Raw genomic sequence first — 19,185 nt, forward strand, 5'->3', positions numbered from 1 at the left:
TCTATACCATTAATTCCCGAATGCTAATACATATTATGCTAACAAATTTATTCTTTTCTTCACACATTTCTTTACATTCAACACGATTATTCTTTTTAATATCATCATACATAAATTGGAGCGAAAATAAATTGAATCAGCGTGTTTGTTGGCATAGGTGTTTAACGCACACGTGGGTATTGTAGGCGAACATTTTGAATAAACGCAACTATGTTTATGTTTGCTTTAGAGCCGAAATGTCGTTAGTTATGATCAAAATTGCATTCAAATCATCGGCATTTAAACTATTGGAAAATTTATGACAATTTGTAATAGTTTTGTTAGTCTAACCCTTGATATAAAATAGCCAAAACGATAGTAAAATCTTTATTTTTCTTCCACTTCTTACCTAATTACAAACTTTGTTATCCAAAATAAAACCGACTTATGAGAGACGATACATGTTTTCTGTCTTTAGCTATATAATTTGAATGTGTTCTTTCTAACTTAATATCTGGACTTTAACTTTGGACCTACGACATTTCGTGTAACGTAGGATCACGGCTTTGTGCCACTACTATTACATTTTATGAATGAGTGGGCTCAATTTATAAAGCAGCCAAATCGTTAAACATCATCTTATTTTCGCCATTAGTTCTTCTACTGCGCATTTAATTAAAGCATTTAATATCCTACGTCAAACATCTTTGTTTACAAAAACTTTATTATGATGGCGATCGAGCTTGGTTCTGTGCCTCGTGTCCACGACGAATTTCCAAAAGAACGCCACGGTACCACAGAGTTTTCAGCCAGTTCGTTATAGGCGAGCGCGGTGAGCGGACGCAGTCTACGGTCTACGCGCAAACTTGTCGGTCCAAGTCGAACGCCCTTGCGTTTAAAAAATAATACGAACTCTATGCTGTGAATTAAAAAAAAAACTGATTTCATATTTCGAACTGATTCGAAGTTTAAAAGTGAAGTTTTGTTTCTTTTTTTGCAAAAGTGCGGCTACGGAATAGTGAACTGTTAACTTTTGGAACTTTTTTTTCTACATAAATAAAGTAAAAGAAGTACTTTTTAGTTGCATAATGTATCAGTTTATATGTGCTTGGTGACTTTTAACGAGTGCCTGAGTAAAGAAAAGGTTAGTGAAAACTTTATTATTAACGTGGAAAACTATTTGGTGGGTTAGTAAATAAGGAAAAACATTAAATAAAGTAATGTATGGGATACAAAAACACAAAAATACACAAATTTAATGGACTGGTGTTTTTTAAACATAATTTTACAGTTTTTAAGCAATAAAAATCTTCCTTCCGCCAGTATATTTAAAACGAAAATATATATATCAGCTGAAAAAATATAAATCAAACTTCTCGGTTACAAATTGAATTGACATAGCAAATGCTGACTTAATAAAACAGCACTTAAAGTAAAACTTTAAACTACTGCAAACGCAATTCCGTACTTTCAAGTAGCAGTTTGCTGGAAAAACTTAAGAGTGACTTATTTAGATACTCTCCTCTTTCAGGTAGCCACTTAGTTTCAATTATTTAATTAGTTAAAATCACAAACAGTTTAATAAATAAGACTTAACTGCTTTATAGTGTAGTCAAAGTCACCCTGAAAGTATCTTAATCCGTTAAGTAAATCAAACAGACGTTAAAAATTTAACCTTTCATGTGATCTTGTGTTTGTTACTTATTTTTGTTTATTTTATACTTTTGGTTTTATCTTATCATTGATAAGAAACTTCTTAAAAACATGTTTAAAAGTTATGTCAAAAATAAACATTTTTATTCGTAGGTATCTTGTATAATTCAATACTAAAAGGAAATAAGAATTGTTTTTGTATTTTGTGACGAATATTATGATCATTGTGTGACGTTAACGATGTTTTTAGATGGAAATTAATTCCGACACTGTCGAAAATAATATTTCAATGAGAGACACAATTTTTAAAGAACATAGCAGCTGGTATTATGTTTTTTATTCATTATTCACTCTTCTCTCTAAGGTATTTATTTCTATCTAAGCAAGCAGTGTTTTATTACCTCCTTAGCAAATATATATTACGAGTATATCAAATTGATGCACATAAGGGAAATTTAGGTCAATGTAAATCTTATTTATTTACAAGATAGCTCTAATCTCTAGACTATAACTAGAATAAACTAGGTCTTAATCCACGCCAATAATCCTGTGAGTAAGAACACTTTATAAGCATATGTTTGTGGTTTTAGTGTAACACATTATGTCAATAAAGAATTTATTATTATTAAAGTAGCGCCCCTGCTTCGCACAGGTACAATGTATTAAACTTGGAAACCTTCCTCTTGAATCACTCTATCTATTAAAAAAACCGCATCGAAATCCATTGCGTAGTTATAAAGATCTAAGTATACATAGGGACAGACAGACAGGGAAGCGACTTTGTTTTATAATATGTAGTCATTGTATACCTTCAGATTCAGCTTAAAAGTAAAAGATGAAACCTGTTTTCCTAAAACTCGTCGCTAAGGAATACAGTGTCAATTACAGTTTAGATTTCACTAAGACAATTCATAGAAACCAGTACGGCTAGCACGAAAAACTTTCGAGTTCGAATCGTTTGCGTACCTATTCGAATCACCATCAAAAGATTTAGTACGAAAACTACAACAGCGCCCTTGTGAACGTGTCCTAAAGGATCTTAGTATGAGAAATGGTTGCACGAAACTTATTTTGAGAATCAAAATTGTCACGTTATCGTTTAATTCGAAGGTTGAGTATCGAATTTTGTCGACTACTTAAACGATTCGAAGACGAAATTGTTCATGCTAGAGGTACAGGATAGTGCCTGTCTGTTTCGACTTCAATTAATTTAATTTAAGCTCTATTTAGCATCGAACTTGGAGCTTTGGGAAATGGAGTAAATACTCGTAGCTTACTACAAGGTAGATTAGACGGCTGCTTTAGGCAGTCAATCCATCATGCAGCTATATCTTACTCAATCTTTTAGTGATTTTATGAAAAGGGTCTGTCTGTATTGTTAGATTATGTAGGGTACAACACAATGTGTGAAAATGTAAAACTGTTTAGCCCGGATTTAAAGCCTTCAGTCCACAATGTAGAATTGTTGATTTAATAAACATAATTTATTATGAATAAAAAAATACTGTTGAAAAACAGCCTGATTATAGTGACGATTTTTGCAGTACTTACCTATTTCTTCTTAAAGCAAAATTAAGTTTTAATTTCATAGTGAACCACATTCATTTGTTATCATTAAACATCACACATCCTTCCAGAAAGCACATCCTCGTAGCTGTCTCGTAGCAAAAGTGCTACGTGCTACGGGCACATTCGTAGCATTATAAGCACTCAAACTTACACCCACGTTATGTGGGAAGGGATTAGTGTGAAAATTACCAAAAACATACTTAAGCTGGTACATACCAATTAAAAACCTGTCTTTTATCATAAAAACAATCATGATCATTTTCAATTATTTCAATAATGACTGAGTTTCTTGCGTTGCTTCTTCTTAGCTCATTTATGGTCCCGAAGCAATGGTAGAGTTAATACTGCCTAAAGCCTACTTGCAAAAAAATAAAATTTATGTATTTTTTATCACCTACTGTGTGCTTACCATGAGTTTACGTTAGGTGTGCTCGCTAGCGACTGCGTAAAAAAATGACATTAAACGTATGACAGATTGTGCAGCGCCCCTAGTGGCTACTTTCAAGAAATAAAATCTTCATAGATTTTTTTGACGTACTCGCTAGCGAGCACACCTAACGTGAACTCATGGTAAGCACACTGATGTTGACTTCTAGACTTTCGCATTATCTTAAATAATAATAAATAGTTTCAATAAAGTAATTAAACCAATCTAGCATCAACTTTTGAGCATGTAAGTAACCCCTAGAAAGAGTCGAGTTCACCGATCAGCCGTCGACTTTTAGGAACAGGGCTCAAAGCCTGAAAATTCAAAGGGTGTAAAATTAAATCAGGTCTCTTGTCCATCCGACAATCCCTTGAATATATATTTTTGTACAATGAATCTAATATTCATGGCAAAATCAACAGTATTTGAGAATAAAATTCAACTTTGATGCAATCAGAATGGGATGGCCCGACGAATTTGAATAAACGATTTTGTTTTTTCCTGGTAACCCTTAATTCGAAAAGAAGTATTTAAGTTGAACCGAAAACATTTTAATGTTTATGAAAGTCGCGAGGCAATTACTCGTAGTTTTGTTTTATTTAAAAAATACTCAGAATCAATTTATTCTAATAGTGATAAAAACTTGATTGCTACCGTTTGTGTTGAAATTATAGGAAAAACACCGAAATTGGAACTCGTTTTCGGCCGTTCGTACAAAGAAACGAGGATATTGTCAGTAACAGTTGTTTTTCACAATTTTTATATTGGTTCCAAGAAAAAGTTTCATTATAAGCCTAGTTTTCTTGCTTGACCCAGATTTAGGTATAGATCTATCACATATTTAGACAAAATTGAATGTTGATTCAAGCCTGCATTATAGAAAATAAAATCAATAATTATTTTTGGCCTATTTGGGAATAGAATCGATTATCTATCTCCATATCAAAAGAGTTTATTTACACGACAAGTACCAACATTTTTTTTATCCACAACGAGGAAGCTTTTGGCCTGCGTGATAGAAAATGATGATCATGCCGAAGGTGGAAGCGAGCTTCACCCGGAATCCTCAACCACGGAGGAACTGGTTATATTACTACCTACGACTGCCGGAACACAACAATGTTAACATTGTTGTTATGGCGACAGAATTAGGTAATAATATCTATTATTCAACGATCTTGATAGACAGAATATCATTTCCAAATAAAATGTCATCACTCGGACGTTATCGGTGAAATTAGCAGTAATGTGGACACTTTTACGATACAGTAATTTATCTTTACTTTATGGGCTGTAAGAAACATGCGATTAGGCTATTAAAGGCGCTATTTAGCACGGCACCACTCGCAATTATATCAGACAGGAAAATTTCCTCGTTTACTTTAATTCTTTTAATCAACTTATAGGTTTTATGCTGTTGGAGGTATTAATATTTAGGTTATTTTGGGATTTTTTGTCAATTTAAAGGGGTTTTAGGAACCTAGAATGTCAAGGAAACGCGGAAGAGGCAATTTTCTTATTTATTGAACTTAGTTTCAGTTAATGTATAGATATTATTTGTTGTTTTACTGTGGCAAGGTTTGACTAATGACCATGCCAAATAAATGCAGACTCAACAAGAAATTAATTACTATTCTCAAATTTTTATTTCAACTAAAAAATGGCAAAGAAAGTTTTTATGTTTCTTATTTTTCACTCAAGCCCAAATCTAATGACATCTGCAGAGTAAAAAAAAACACAATTACAGCAAAATACCTAAGCCTATTAAATTTCTGAAACATAGTAATTATTTTTAATGATCTAGAATAGGCAAAAGAATTTTCAGCACTGAAAATACGAGTAGCATGTGAGCTTGTTAAAATACCTATTTAAGTAGGGTCTTACATTCCTTCCCAAGTAGGTTTTTATAATTCTCATTTGCCATAAGTGCTCCTAGAGATACAGTCCCGTCTAGAAATACAAAAATACCTACTTTTCGTGGAAAAAAATAAGCGGCTGTTTTTTTCAGAATATGCGGGTCTTAACCCTTACACGCTTATAACTAATCCAAACCATAAAATTATTTTTTCTTTAGTTATATCTATTTATTTTAGTCTAATTTAACATAAAAGTAGTACAGAAAATATAAGTGCTATGTATTTCAGTGTTTTTCAGTAGGGGACACATATGTCCCTATATGCGTTAAGGTATACATTGCCTCATATATTGGAAATAAAATACTTCGACGCTTTTGTTGCAAAATAAATACAAACCACACTAAAACTACAAATGAAATTTAATCAATAAGCATAATATTAATATTTATAATAAGAAATTTAAAATAGATACGTATTATTATGTTTGATCCTCATCTCATCATAGACATCTTTCTTGAAGTTAGTAGACCTACCTAATTTGACTGTTTGTTCCAAGAACAACTTTGAGTGTAGACCTTCAAAGGAGTGCTGTAACACGGATATTTGACATAATTTTTTCGTCTTGTCCTTATTTATTTTGAATCCCATTTATTGAGAGCCTCTACTGAGGCCATAAAGCATTGATTCTAGGTCTTCCAAGGTCTCAGCCGTGCCGTGACTACAATCGTTGAATCTTACTCGGGGGGACAACATCCGAGAAGCTTCGCGACATCTTCTTATCAAAAATACCGCAGTGTCTCAAGACCTTTGATAGAAAGTCTTTGACCAATGTGTGTTGGCAGTGATGGCGTGCGGAACGGAGACGTGTTCCTTCACTATGGGCCTCATGAGAAGGCTCAAAGTCACCGAAAGTCTGATGAGGAGATCCGCAGGAGAGCCAAAGTAACAGACATAGCCCGCAGAATTGTCAAACATTCGCGGCAGTGGGTAGGGCACAGCTCGCAGAAGTGAGGGCAGAAAATTTCTCAAGTGGCGCCCACGGATAGGAGGACGCAGTGTGGCAAGCCTCATGTTCCTGTGCTTCTCGTATACATTCATGTATACGAGCAGCACAGAAACGATCGTTGTGGAAGTCCTCAGGGGAGCAGAGCAGTAGTAGACGCCCTTTTATCTAGGAGGAAACCATCCTCATTGTCGCTATCATCAGTCATCATGACTTCATGACTTCCAAAATTTCGTCTTTCCTGAGCGAATATTTTTATGTCGATTTGAAGACAAATGGTTTACAAATAAATGTATGAATATTGTAATAAAACATCGATATAAACATACAAATTATAACGACGCAAACAATATCCTTAGTAAGAACCAAGTTTCCCTTGACGCATATAGGGACACCCGTGTCCCAATTAGATTTTTACATAATATTCCTAACTCGTACGAAGATAAACGAAAATATGCAATGAAACGATAAGTATACTTACCATTGAATGTAAAATTGGAAGAAACACAGTGGCAGAAAGCCGATAAGTAATAAAAAAATATTTTTAAATTTTGACGTCTAACGAATTTTTTTTTCACATGTTGTGCCAGTATTTTTTTATACATATAGTCGAGTTTTTTATAATTTCTAGCGCATAATCATAAAAGGTAATAATAAAATTTAAGAATATTAAACTACAAATGGTTTAACTTAACCAGTATTACTGAAAATCGTGAAAACTATGTGGGGACAAATGTGTCCCATATGCGTGAAAGGGTTAACATAAACTCTATTAAATTTACAAATAGCGGTGCTTTCTATTTGGTCAAATAATAGTTCCAGAGATCATTTTGACAAGATCTTTTACCTTTTTAAATTTGTACAGTCGACAGCACATCAGACTACACATTTTTGTTGCAAAATTGCTCTTAATTACAACTACATAAGATGCTACAGTGTTTAACTTGACGTGCTCTAGTCATACCTGTAGACGACGTTTCTTTCAGTAGCTACCCAGAATCGTTATTTGCAGAGTTATGCATAATATTTTGTTTATTAATTGTGTGGATTCAGCTGGGAACAACCATGTTTTACAGAAAATTCTAGATTTTTTTGAAGTAAACTCTATCTACGATTGTTTCAAAAGTGGATTTACCACAACAGTCTAGTGGTAGACGGGGATCAAAACTACTATCGAAGAATACTTATGAAAGAACTAGCTTTCCGCCCGCGTGGAATTTTGTGTCATAGAAAAACTTTACCGCGCGCGTCCCTGTTTCAAAAAACGGGATAAAAACTATCCTATGTCCTTTCCCGGGACTCAAGCTATCTCTATTCCTTTCATCGAAATCGGTTCAGTGGTTTAGGCGTGAAAGCAAAACAGACAGACAGAGAGAGTTACTTTCGCATTTATAATATTAATACAGAAGTATAGATACATAAAGTGGATTGGAATGCGCGTACCGGTCTAGCCGAGAAATTGAACCCAGGACGTCTCTATGCTTACACTAGACAAAAGGCCAAATTAAATATGACTGATAATAATTATAAGAATTGATCAGACTGAGTGCCTATTTTGATTTATTGGCAAGTAATTATGTCTTGTCTGGAATCATGATTGTGATAACAAAAGGCTGGTAATGGCGGAAAAATATGAAAAACAGATCTCGCTCAAGAGCGAATAACATCTAGATAGCTGCAAAGATAATAACGATAATAGTGTGTGCTTGTTTGTCTATACAGGCTGTCCCAACAAATTGTGTCAAGCCGAAGCCCAGAGGTAGAGCATCACTAGGCCTACCCCAATCACCGTGACTATTGATAGTTTTTATGTTTTTAGTATTAAATGGATGTAAATACTTCTGAATCAGCTAGGCCTAGTATTCATCTAATCATAATAAAAATCAGGCATGTGCCCTAACTATTCGCGTCACAGTAACCAAAAAAGTCCCTAAGTATAGAAATTTAAAACAATCATAACCAAAAACTATAAAAAATCCCGGAACATACATGAGGGTGATTTGGGTAGTAACATCACTTGGATGTTCTACCTCTGGGCTTCGGCTTCACACTACTTTTTGGGACACCCTGTATATGGTTATGCGGTTTACTTATTTGATGATACAGTTTTATTATCAAACTTTCTGAATAACTAAGTAACCGGTTTTCTATTAAAGTGCTTTATAAGCGTAGATAAATTATCTTCTCAATACAAAGGTTTTCTTGATAAGAACATCTTTTTTATGGCAATTTTTACTACAGAGCAGAAGAGAACATGCCATACCAATAGGTAGGTACCTACTTAACTGATTCTTCCTGAATAGGTACATTTAAAACTTATGTATAAGTAATCAAGACTTCGAATAATAATATTCTGTTGTAAATCGTACGGTTTTTAAAAATATTTTATTCTAATTGACATATTCATAAATCCTGAAAATATGTTTTATGGTGTTTTCTATTTTAATGTGATTTCTAGCGACTCTCATTACATTTAGGCTGAATTGCACCATCAATCATCATGTTAAAGTTATATTAAATACATCAAAAATCTGTCAAACTCCATACAGCAAACACCGGTTATCGTTAAAGTCACGGTTAAAGTAAGATGGTGCAGTGCAACCCAGACTAAATTTTTCCAAATTCAAATTCGGTTCAATCCAGTTTTTTTCGATTAATCTGCATATCTCCTGTTATGCACCTAACTTCGCAACTATTATCTGGAAATTGAATGTTATTATCTTCACGTTGTCTAGATGCACTGATCTCATGGGTGACACCACTTAAGCACTACACTCGTGACTAATTTGGCTGTAAACAAAAACATAAAAAATGCCGGCTCTGAGCGGAGATACGAGTAATCCCATGATACGATCCCTGATCCCTGATACGTTATCAAATTGGCCGGCTTACATATATTTGGCGACAATGGTTTGGGCAAACACGCCATTATAACTAGCGCAGTAAAAGGCTGTCTTTTAGGTCCGTATTACAAAACAACACTTGAAAAGTATCAATCTCAGTTATAGTTTGTACCCGGTGATTTGCCTAAATATTGAATTATACCAATCAAAACCCCCAATCTTAGTTTGAGAGTTGAGATTGAACAAGATTTGAACTTGATTCTGTAATACAGACCTTAGTCTTTGGTCTCAAGTTTTATGAGTCTAATGTCCGTTTTCACCATCAATCCCTAACTTTTAAGTGACCCCTATGGTAACATTTAACAGGAATTTTGTTTTCAAAGCAGTCACTTAAAAATTAGGGATTGATGATGAAAACGGGAATAATACTAGCTTTAATAAAAAACAATGACGCCATCAAAATTAATATATCAAGATTGGATTTAAGTAGGTACGAGCTAACTCTTTGTACCAAGACTTGAGTTCTGTTTATTGAATCTTTTTGTCGCAAGTGCATTTGGATTAGCCTGGATTAGCCTGAGAGGACTCAAATTTTTTCCATCTCTGATTAAAATACTGCCCTCGTGTCATACTGAATCGTTTTTGAGAACTGTGTGCTTACCATGAGTTTACGATAGGTGTGCTCGCTAGCGACTGCGTAAAAAAATGACATTAATTGTATGACATATTGTGCAGCGCCCCTAGCGGCTACTTTCAAGAAACAAAATCTTCATAGAGATTTTTGACGTACTCGCTAGCGAGCACACCTATAAGTCTATCCAATATAGCTTGATTAGAATGACAGCTGTCATCAAAAGTAACGACATAACTTTGTAGTAGCGATCAATGAGAGCTAAATATTGGCGGACAAGAAATAATTCACGTCTGACCTACAAACAATATTTTCGACGACAGTGCTTCCAATAAAAATGATAATTTCGTGTAAATGCAGCGTTAAATTACACCAATAAGTAGTAATTCGAAATCATAAAAATCAAGCTAGAGTATTAACGACGTCTCTACAAGGTTATCTCGAGTTACAAAAATGTTAGTGTTGGGACATATCGACAAATGTCATATTAAATTAAAACTATTCTTTTAACATATTTAACAAATTTTTTTTCTAACTAATTTTTTAACATATTTAAGTCGAGTTATACGTTTTTCTAAATGTTCACTATTAAAAACCAAAAAACATTTCATTCTTAAATAATCAAACATCGGAAATCAATCACCGGTAATTTTTTGGGTATTCATAGCACCGTTGCTCTAGAAGAGATGCCCACCGCCCTCTAGCGAGAGGAAAAAACCACTGAAGAACACTGATGATAATGACTACGACTTAGGTTGTACATCTACTAGGTTTACTGTTTTTAAATTTAAATCATAATTGTCATTTTTATGAATAAAGATATATGAAGAAAAATTGGGTGCATTTTTTCATATCATTTTTTCGAAAACTTATCGATACATCTATGTGAACCGTACGAAACATACCCATCACTAGTCACATTAGTTTGACAGCCGTCATTCTAATCAAGCTATATTGGATAGACTATAACGTAAACTCATGGTAGGTACACTGTCCGAAATATAATTCTCAGAAAAAACGCTACGTGATAATTTATCATCTAGAATTTTGTCTACACGCGTTTAAATTTTCTTGTTTTTTATTGAAATGTATTTTCATGTTCAGGAAAATTATTATTTTTTTGTGGAAATTCCAAATTAAAATGCAAATTTTAACATTTGGCATAAAAATATTATTCGATACGTGTCCTTGCATAGAAATCGGAGGCTGAAGGTCATTATTATTTAATCATTTGAACAAAATATGTTTATGTTTATAATGGATAATTTGATATTCAGCTAACAGCTGTTTATGTTTAATCGAAAACTGATTGGATTTTGAAGGTGAAAATGTTTTTGAGGGGTTGCGTTGCGGTTGTAACTGCTGAAGTATTCATTTTCATCTAATTATTTTGTTAACAGTAAATTTATATTTCAATATTTATGAAAGACATAACTACCTATACATACCCAGTTATACACCATTGGGAGTGATTTTGTTGTGAAATATGAAAGTAATATTGGTAATTTGTTATTCATACGGTGATTACAGTCATACATGTCATTGCAAGACAGATTGCTGTTTCATAAATTTTTCATATAAATTCGTCGCCCTGTATTTTTATCAAGGGGAATCTTCGTTTTACATGAGTTATCGTAAATCGATGATAAATATAGATTCTTTTTGAGGAAAAAACATTTTCAGCAACGAGAGAAAACTTCTAGTGATTTTTTGAAAGGTACAATTGTATAACATAAATGTTTTTTGACATTTTAAATTTACAATTTAAGGATTTACAGTGGGCGTAGTGTGAGTTTAATTGCATTCGACATCGACTGCGTTAAAAATATGTATGAAAATTTTTGTTCTTGAAAGTTTCCGCTAGGGGCGCTGTATAATCCGTCGTACATTGAATGTCACATTTTTACGTAGTCACTAGTGATGTAAACTCACACTAATCCCTCAGACAATTAAATGTATATTATAATTATGATTTACTACAATCTTTGTATGTATTAGGTACTTACGCTAAAAATATAGTAAAAGCCCGCCAAAAACAAATTCGTATCCAAAATTACACACTTTTACAAAGTGTTTTCCAGGAAACCTTTTCTACCTAAGGTTGAACTTAACCAACGATATTACACGTTTACTTGCTAATAAAATGGGCTACCTACCTATTATTACATCGTGCATGCATTTCAAATGCAATTCCGATGTTTCCAATCGATTGCACTGCGAATTTATTACTCTCATCTCGTATCGGTCGCATCCGTAATTCGATTCTACTTTAGGGACATGGCAGTGGCAGACATGCTTAGAGATGTAAATTGACTGAATCTGACCGGTCACGATGGTCAAATACCATAAATGACAATTTGTCTCAATATTATTGTACTACCACCGAATAAATTATTTATTTAGGTACCCAATTTACATGCAATTTTAAATGAAGGAACGTTATTTTGTATTAAAATAAGAGAGAATAAGACGTCATCAAAGTTGACGTGCGCGGCGATGCGACATTGTCATTCACCTATAATGCACGTGAACGGGGCACGAGCGGGGTGCGGGGCAATTGCATAGGGAAAGAAAGAGAGCACAATAAATCATCACAAAACACATAATGTTTCAATCTAGAAGCTGTAGACTCACTGTAAAATATTTAACTGTAATAAATCATTACAAACCACTTTTTATTTCAATTAACATGTTGTAGACTTTTAACAATCACAAAATCTAAGAAAAAACTTAAAAAAGTACAAAACTATTACTGAAATGAAATTCACCGAAATTGACCGTTTTTGACAGTATGACTTGTTTTTGACCGTTTTTGACCAATTTGACCGTTTAGTCATTTTCAACACTAGACATGCTGCGTTTAACATCGGGGCGATGTGTCACACCAAGAGAAAAGATGCAGTAAAATCATCAATCAGCAAATAAAATCAATAGATCAGAGGGCTTAGTGTGAGTTTACATCAATCGTTCTCACTAAGTAGTGAGCGCGTTAAAAAAATAATATGAAAATTTTAGTTCTGGAAAGATTCCGCTAGGGGCGCTGTTCAATCCGTCATACATTTAATGTAATTTTTTACGCACTCACTAGTTTGATGTAAACTTACACTAAGTACGCCCCCAGAGTTTGGCATCGGACTACCAGTTTTAGGTTTGAGGATCGCAAGTTTGAGCTCCGCGTCGACTCATCATCATCATTTCAGCCATAGGACGTCCACTGCTGAACATAGGCCTCCATCAATGTTGCTGGAGTAGTATTTGTGGTGAACACACTCCTGAAACAAGTATAATTTACCTACTACTTAAGCTAGCTTTGAGTATAAATTATACCATGATGTAAATCATTAGCGTGTGGTTCTGGCTGAATAGAATAAACCACTCCCACGATTTATATCGTTTAAAGTCGATAAAGTGACACCAGACCTCCCCAAACCGTCTGGCCAGCTTGGGGCGTGCAGACCAAATCGTCCGTTGCAACATAATAAATAGGGGCGCTCGTGATAACGGGCATTAGTCTTTTATCTTAGATACCAGCTTTGCAGGCGTTTAGTAGTTAAAAGTAGCAAATCTGCTGTATCTAGGGTAATTTTGTACGCAAATATTAGTCGAGTCAATTTATTCGATTGTAAAGTTACTGATATAATCGAGTAATCACAACTTTGGTCAGCAGGTATTGTGGAAATGAGACTACCTGTTGATAATAATACTCTGATGGAAATTAGTTTTACCAATTGTGGTACCAAACTTTTTGGTTTACTTAATAACAACGAAATGTGTTTGAGAGATGTGTAGTAAAAAAAATGGAACATTAAAGTACCTAATAGAAAAATAAACTCATTATCTTTGTGACCAATAATAATTCAATGTTATTTCTACGAGTATATCAATTTACTAGCTCATTATCGTGATTCTGTAATGATCCCTGGTCTCCTAAGGAACTCTAGGTCGATCATAATTCTCCTTCAGGCACCCGTTTAAAGTAAATTCGCCAGTCATCTGATGGCCGATGTGATTGATTGCTAGGATGCACTGGGCGTTGAGTAGGGTATCATTATAATTAATTAAGTACAAGGTTTTTTGGGTTCCTTTAAGTACGAGACTCTTGTCCATTGTTCGTCCATCCTTTATTATATCTCATCTTAGATACTTGAACCTTAATGGTACATTTAACCTCTTGAACGATAGCTAAATGATTATAATTTATTATGTAGAAATACAGAGACTTACAATATAAGTACGTAAGTTTACAAAAGTATTTTTTTAAATAGAATAGGTACTTAAATTTACATGGTATTGAGTTCAATTAAACGAAGTTTCGTACAATGGTCTTTTCATCGGTTTTCTCGGTTTTTATGTATAGTCGACAGCGTGTGACTTACTTGACATAATTAAGGTTCTATGTCCCCTAGATGGGGTAGAGGGCGTCCACAACAGTCCTCCATCGCGTTCAGTCTGGAGATTCGCGTTTGATCTCGCTCCAAGTCTTGCCGATTTTCTTCTTCTTGACTGCTAGAGTGCGCCGTCAAGTTTGCTTATGAGACCATAGTTAAATACGTTTTTGTTGCAAATCCGACCCTATTACAACTACATAAGAAACCTCAATGTTTAGCTTTTTGTGCTGTTGTCTGTACCTTTTCTTTCTTGATACTGAGGTCTATAAACTAAGGACTGTAATTTCGTGTTCTTTGATATTGAAATCTATCAAGTCACCTTTCTCCCACAAAGGTATTGTAACAGTAGTTCTATGAAAAAGTAATACTTGCGCTATTTTTTGTAAAAATTAAGGCGATAAACCAATAAGTTGTTAGACCCTCGTTTCATTTATTGAAGTCTTTCCGTAGAATTAATAAACGGCTTTCAAATCAATCTGTTAAATGGATTAAGGGTCATGGCTATAAAAATATTTCTAAAATAAATTGCGAATTCCTTGCTGAGATTTACAATAGACTCGTTGGAACATTTTTTAGATTGGGAAAGATCTTAAATGTCGTTACTCAAATTAAAAATCTGTCGGTAGGTATTTCAAATATTAAGCCTAAGCGATTTTTAGTTGGCCAATAATTGGGTCGGGCTGTTGATCAGTATGGAGATGTATGAAAGTGCGCACATTACACAGATTAGGTAAATATCGGCCGATTCTTCATACACATTAGAATCGGGCCCAACTATCGGTCGACTAAAAATCGGTGGTCTGCGCCTAGGCTAAAATAAAATCATATTAAATAATATACATAAAAAATTGTGGTTTAAAAATGTGTTTTGAAGATAATCAATATTTTATTTACTGTATAATATTTATAAAAGGAATACATAAAACCAAAGTGCCTTTTTTTCTCGTCTTCGCGTTTATATCAGAATATTTAATTACTTCCTGGATTTCCTAATCGTTTTTCATGATAAATCGTGGAAAAGGAAATTATTCGGAACTCCTTTGATATTCGAAATAATAAATTCCAAATTCCGATAAACTTTTTTCTGATTAAATCATTATCAAAAATGTCCAACTCGTCAGGGCACAGAGGAATTCCAAGTACCTATTTGAAAACCTTTTACTTTTTGTTACGACTTTTTTTCATTGGCGATTTTTTATGAATTCGTTTATATTGTTGTCACTTTTTATCGTGTTTTTCAACCGTTCGACAATAAATTAGTGGGTAAAGTCAATCAAATAGGGATAGGGATTGGCAATTTTTTTTAACCAAATATATTTTTTATTACACACTGTTTAACTAACATAAAAACTACTTTCGACCAGGCCTGGCTCACTCCGCGCGGTACATCCGATAATTACCTACAGCGAAGCGCCCCGCCGGCGGGTATTATATCAGTCGAGTGTCACGCGCGCGCCCGTCAGGACGCTGGCGTGCGTTGTAGTATGATTATAATTCTATGATCGAAGTATTATTTAAAAATGGACATAAAGAGAAACAAATATTGTGCGGCGTTCGGGTGTTTAAAATGTAAGAAATCTACCGGATTTATCTTTTTTTTCGCTTCCCAAAGATGCTGAAAGGTATGTTGGCCATGTAGGTAATCAATAATTCTTAGGATAATATAGGAACCTAACCTACCATGACTACTGTTCAGAATTCGTTCGTTCGTTTCAGCCAAATGACGTCCACTGCTGGATAAAGGCCTCTCCCAAGGTTTTCCATAATGAATGCATACTTACCTACATACGTACCTCATTACAAATAAGTAGATTAATTATTTTTTCACTAGACAGCAACCCTAACAGCGTAAGAAGAGTTCAGAGGCACGCGATAGAAAGAGACAAAACTTGTAGGTGAATAAAATTGTAGGTACGTAGTGCTGTGCGAGCTGAATTCCACTGTATCGCGTCGTAGCAAGACTCGCATTTATTTAAATCGTCTTGCGGAGTAATCCTTCTGTACCTGTACTATTACTTATTCTGTGTTTCGACATAGCGTAGTTTTGTACTGTGAGGTACATGGCTTTCCTTTTAGGGGTTTGTGATTTAAAAGGAAAACATGATCCTTTTGCGACTACTTCCTTGTCTGTCAAGACCCTTTTTCTCTGCAACGCGTAAAGGCTTACTTAATATTCGAAATAACTAAATGCATATGCGTGTTAAGGGTAGCAAGCCCTTGTTTTGTAAGAAACACCCAAAGTGGCCAAAAAGTTAACAACATAACCTCTTCCCAATTGTAACAAAGAAATTTTGCGAACTTTTTGTCACAAACTGTACCTACTCGTATAAATTATACAAAACTAGCTTTTGCCCGCGGCTTCATCCGCGTGATATTTATTTAGTCGCAGATCGTCATAAATTATAGCCTATATTTTATTCTGGGTTATAAACAATAATACTGTCAAGTTTCATCAACATCCGTTCAGTAGTTTTTGCGTGAAAGAGTAACAAACATCCAGACATCCAAACTTTCGCATTTATAATATTAGTAAGGAAAAAGGATACTTAAGACAGTCTATATGGTAAACAAAAACTACTGAATAAAATACCGCCACACAATGTCACGGACGATGGCGCGACGCAATTATACCCAAATCGCCTTTATTGGACTATTTTCCAATATGTCAAGTGGTATTGAATGATTTGTATTCAATTCGAATGGTTGCGTTCGAATTGCGTAGGTTTGAAAATAAATCGTTGTTTGACAGAAACATTTTTTTATACGAAACGTGAAAGAGCCACCAATCAAAGGTGACAAAAAAAAACCCAAAGTATAATTTTGATATCTACACAAATTAAAATTAATCTTAAGTTCAAAGTACATCGACGATTGTATGTAAGACTCAAAATATGCATCAAAGAGAATGTTTTCTTTACAGATTTCCTAAAATAAACTTTTTGTCATGAGTGTATTATCTGATGTTCACGTCTAAAAGAAATAAGGAAAACGAATACAGGGAAGTTTATTTATCGAATGAAATGTACAAGGAAATGTAAAACGTGAAATACACTTTATTTATCAGTCATTGACAGCTCACTCGCGTATATTAAATTTGCGAAAGGTAACAAGTCTATAATGTAGATAAAGATAAATAATAAATCCGAGAAAAGAATAATTTGTTTAATGTATTTATTTATTTCCACAACCGGTCATTATAGAAATAATTGCGAGAGGCCTATGTTCAGCAGTTAATGTCCTATGGCTGAAATGAAGATGATGATGGAAATATATTTGAATATAAATCCAAAAATGTAGGCTTCATTTAAAAGTCTATTTCACTAATGGGTTGTGTTCTTCTGTCATGAATAAATGTCATGAAAATAAGGCCAAACTGTCTGAAACAACTTCTGAACTGTCAGAGCGAAAAGTTTTTGAGTGATACTTATTATAGTTGACACTGACCTTGCCCTTTAGATAAAGTGTGATTCCGACGTTGTCAGCATATCAGACTTTTACAATTTTGTTGCAAAATCGCTCTTTTTACAGCTCTATAAGACTTTCTAGTTAGCAAAACAGCCACAGTAACTGTTTTGTTTGGCTTTGTTTGTACGATTGTATTTCTAACTAGATTGCCTAGAAAATGTTATGTAATTTTCCACCATAACCACCAGCTTCTAATCCCTTCGGGGAAGATAGTTGATAACTTGCGAAGTTTTTGCAAACCTATAAAAAAACAACCGAATTGAAAACCTCCTCCTTTTTGACAGCTTTAGGGTATATCAGAAGAAAATCATTCATTTAAGTTAACTAGGTACTTAACTATAAAAAAAAACTTGTGTGTCCATAAAGTTAAAAATTATATTGTAATGTATATGTTACTGTAAAAGCTCGAACTACGGTTAATCTTAAGATTTAAGTGTAAGTCTTAGGATTTACCGACATGAGTTGGTAAATGTAAGTATTTCTGAAAATACGCCGATTTTTTCGAGCTTTTACCATTCGAATTCAGTATATGCTAGGTTTCACCCTGTCAGCTGGTAAATGTTGGTTTTAGGAATAAAACAATGAGTAATTCTTAATTACTTACTTTAATCAACTATTAGACAAAACTGGTACATAGTATTATAAAGGTATCATAATTATGATAGTAATAAGTACAAACTAATACCAACTTATTTAAATTATTTGCAATCATTTCTTGTTCTTGTGTTTTGGTGTTCACATTTTTACTGTTTCCTTTTTTTATTCCTTCTGACTCATTACCAACGATGTTGTTTTCGTAAAGGTTTACAGAACTTTTAATTAGTAAAAGATTATAACAAAATGATAATACCATGGAGTCCATGGTATTATCATTTTTGTTATTTCGTCCATGGCATGGACGAAATGTGAAGTGGAAAAAATCGGAATTATAATAACCCAGCACTGATAGTAGTAGCGCATACCTGTAAATATCATATCTAGCCTATCTAGGATACTGAAATTTTGTACTGCATGCATCCTACTACTAATATTATAAACGCGAAAGTTTGTGTGGATGTTTGTTACTCTTTCAAGCAAAAACTACCTACTGAACTGATTTTGATGAAACTTTACAGTATTATTGTTTATAACCCAGAATAACATATAGGCTATAATTTATAGCGATCTGTGACAAATTAAATTTCACGCGGGTGAAGCTGCGAGCAAAAGCTAGTATTTTATATGACATGATCTTACGTTGCTAAAGAAAAAACAAGGCAGTGACATCATGGCTTGTTTAATTGTATTAAAATGAAAAGTGATGCCGTGGTCTTTCTTTTTAGTTCTTAAATTGTTCGTACATTTAAACAATACAAAAAGGCTGCTCTCGTG

At 34.0% G+C, this 19,185-nt stretch overlaps 1 protein-coding gene across 1 annotated transcript in view; it reads left to right on the forward strand.

Moving 5' to 3' along the window:
• Window positions 1-879: 879 nt before the first annotated feature.
• Window positions 880-19,185, forward strand: part of LOC135077452 (prolactin-releasing peptide receptor-like) — a 101,119-nt gene continuing 82,813 nt past the window's right edge. Inside the window, exon 1 of the mRNA XM_063972001.1 lies at window positions 880-1,123. The gene's annotated coding sequence lies outside the window, so the exon portion shown is untranslated. The remainder of the gene's footprint in view (window positions 1,124-19,185) is intronic.

Source organism: Ostrinia nubilalis, chromosome 13 (genome assembly GCF_963855985.1).
Source record: "Ostrinia nubilalis chromosome 13, ilOstNubi1.1, whole genome shotgun sequence".
NCBI classification, from domain to species: Eukaryota; Metazoa; Arthropoda; class Insecta; order Lepidoptera; family Crambidae; genus Ostrinia; species Ostrinia nubilalis.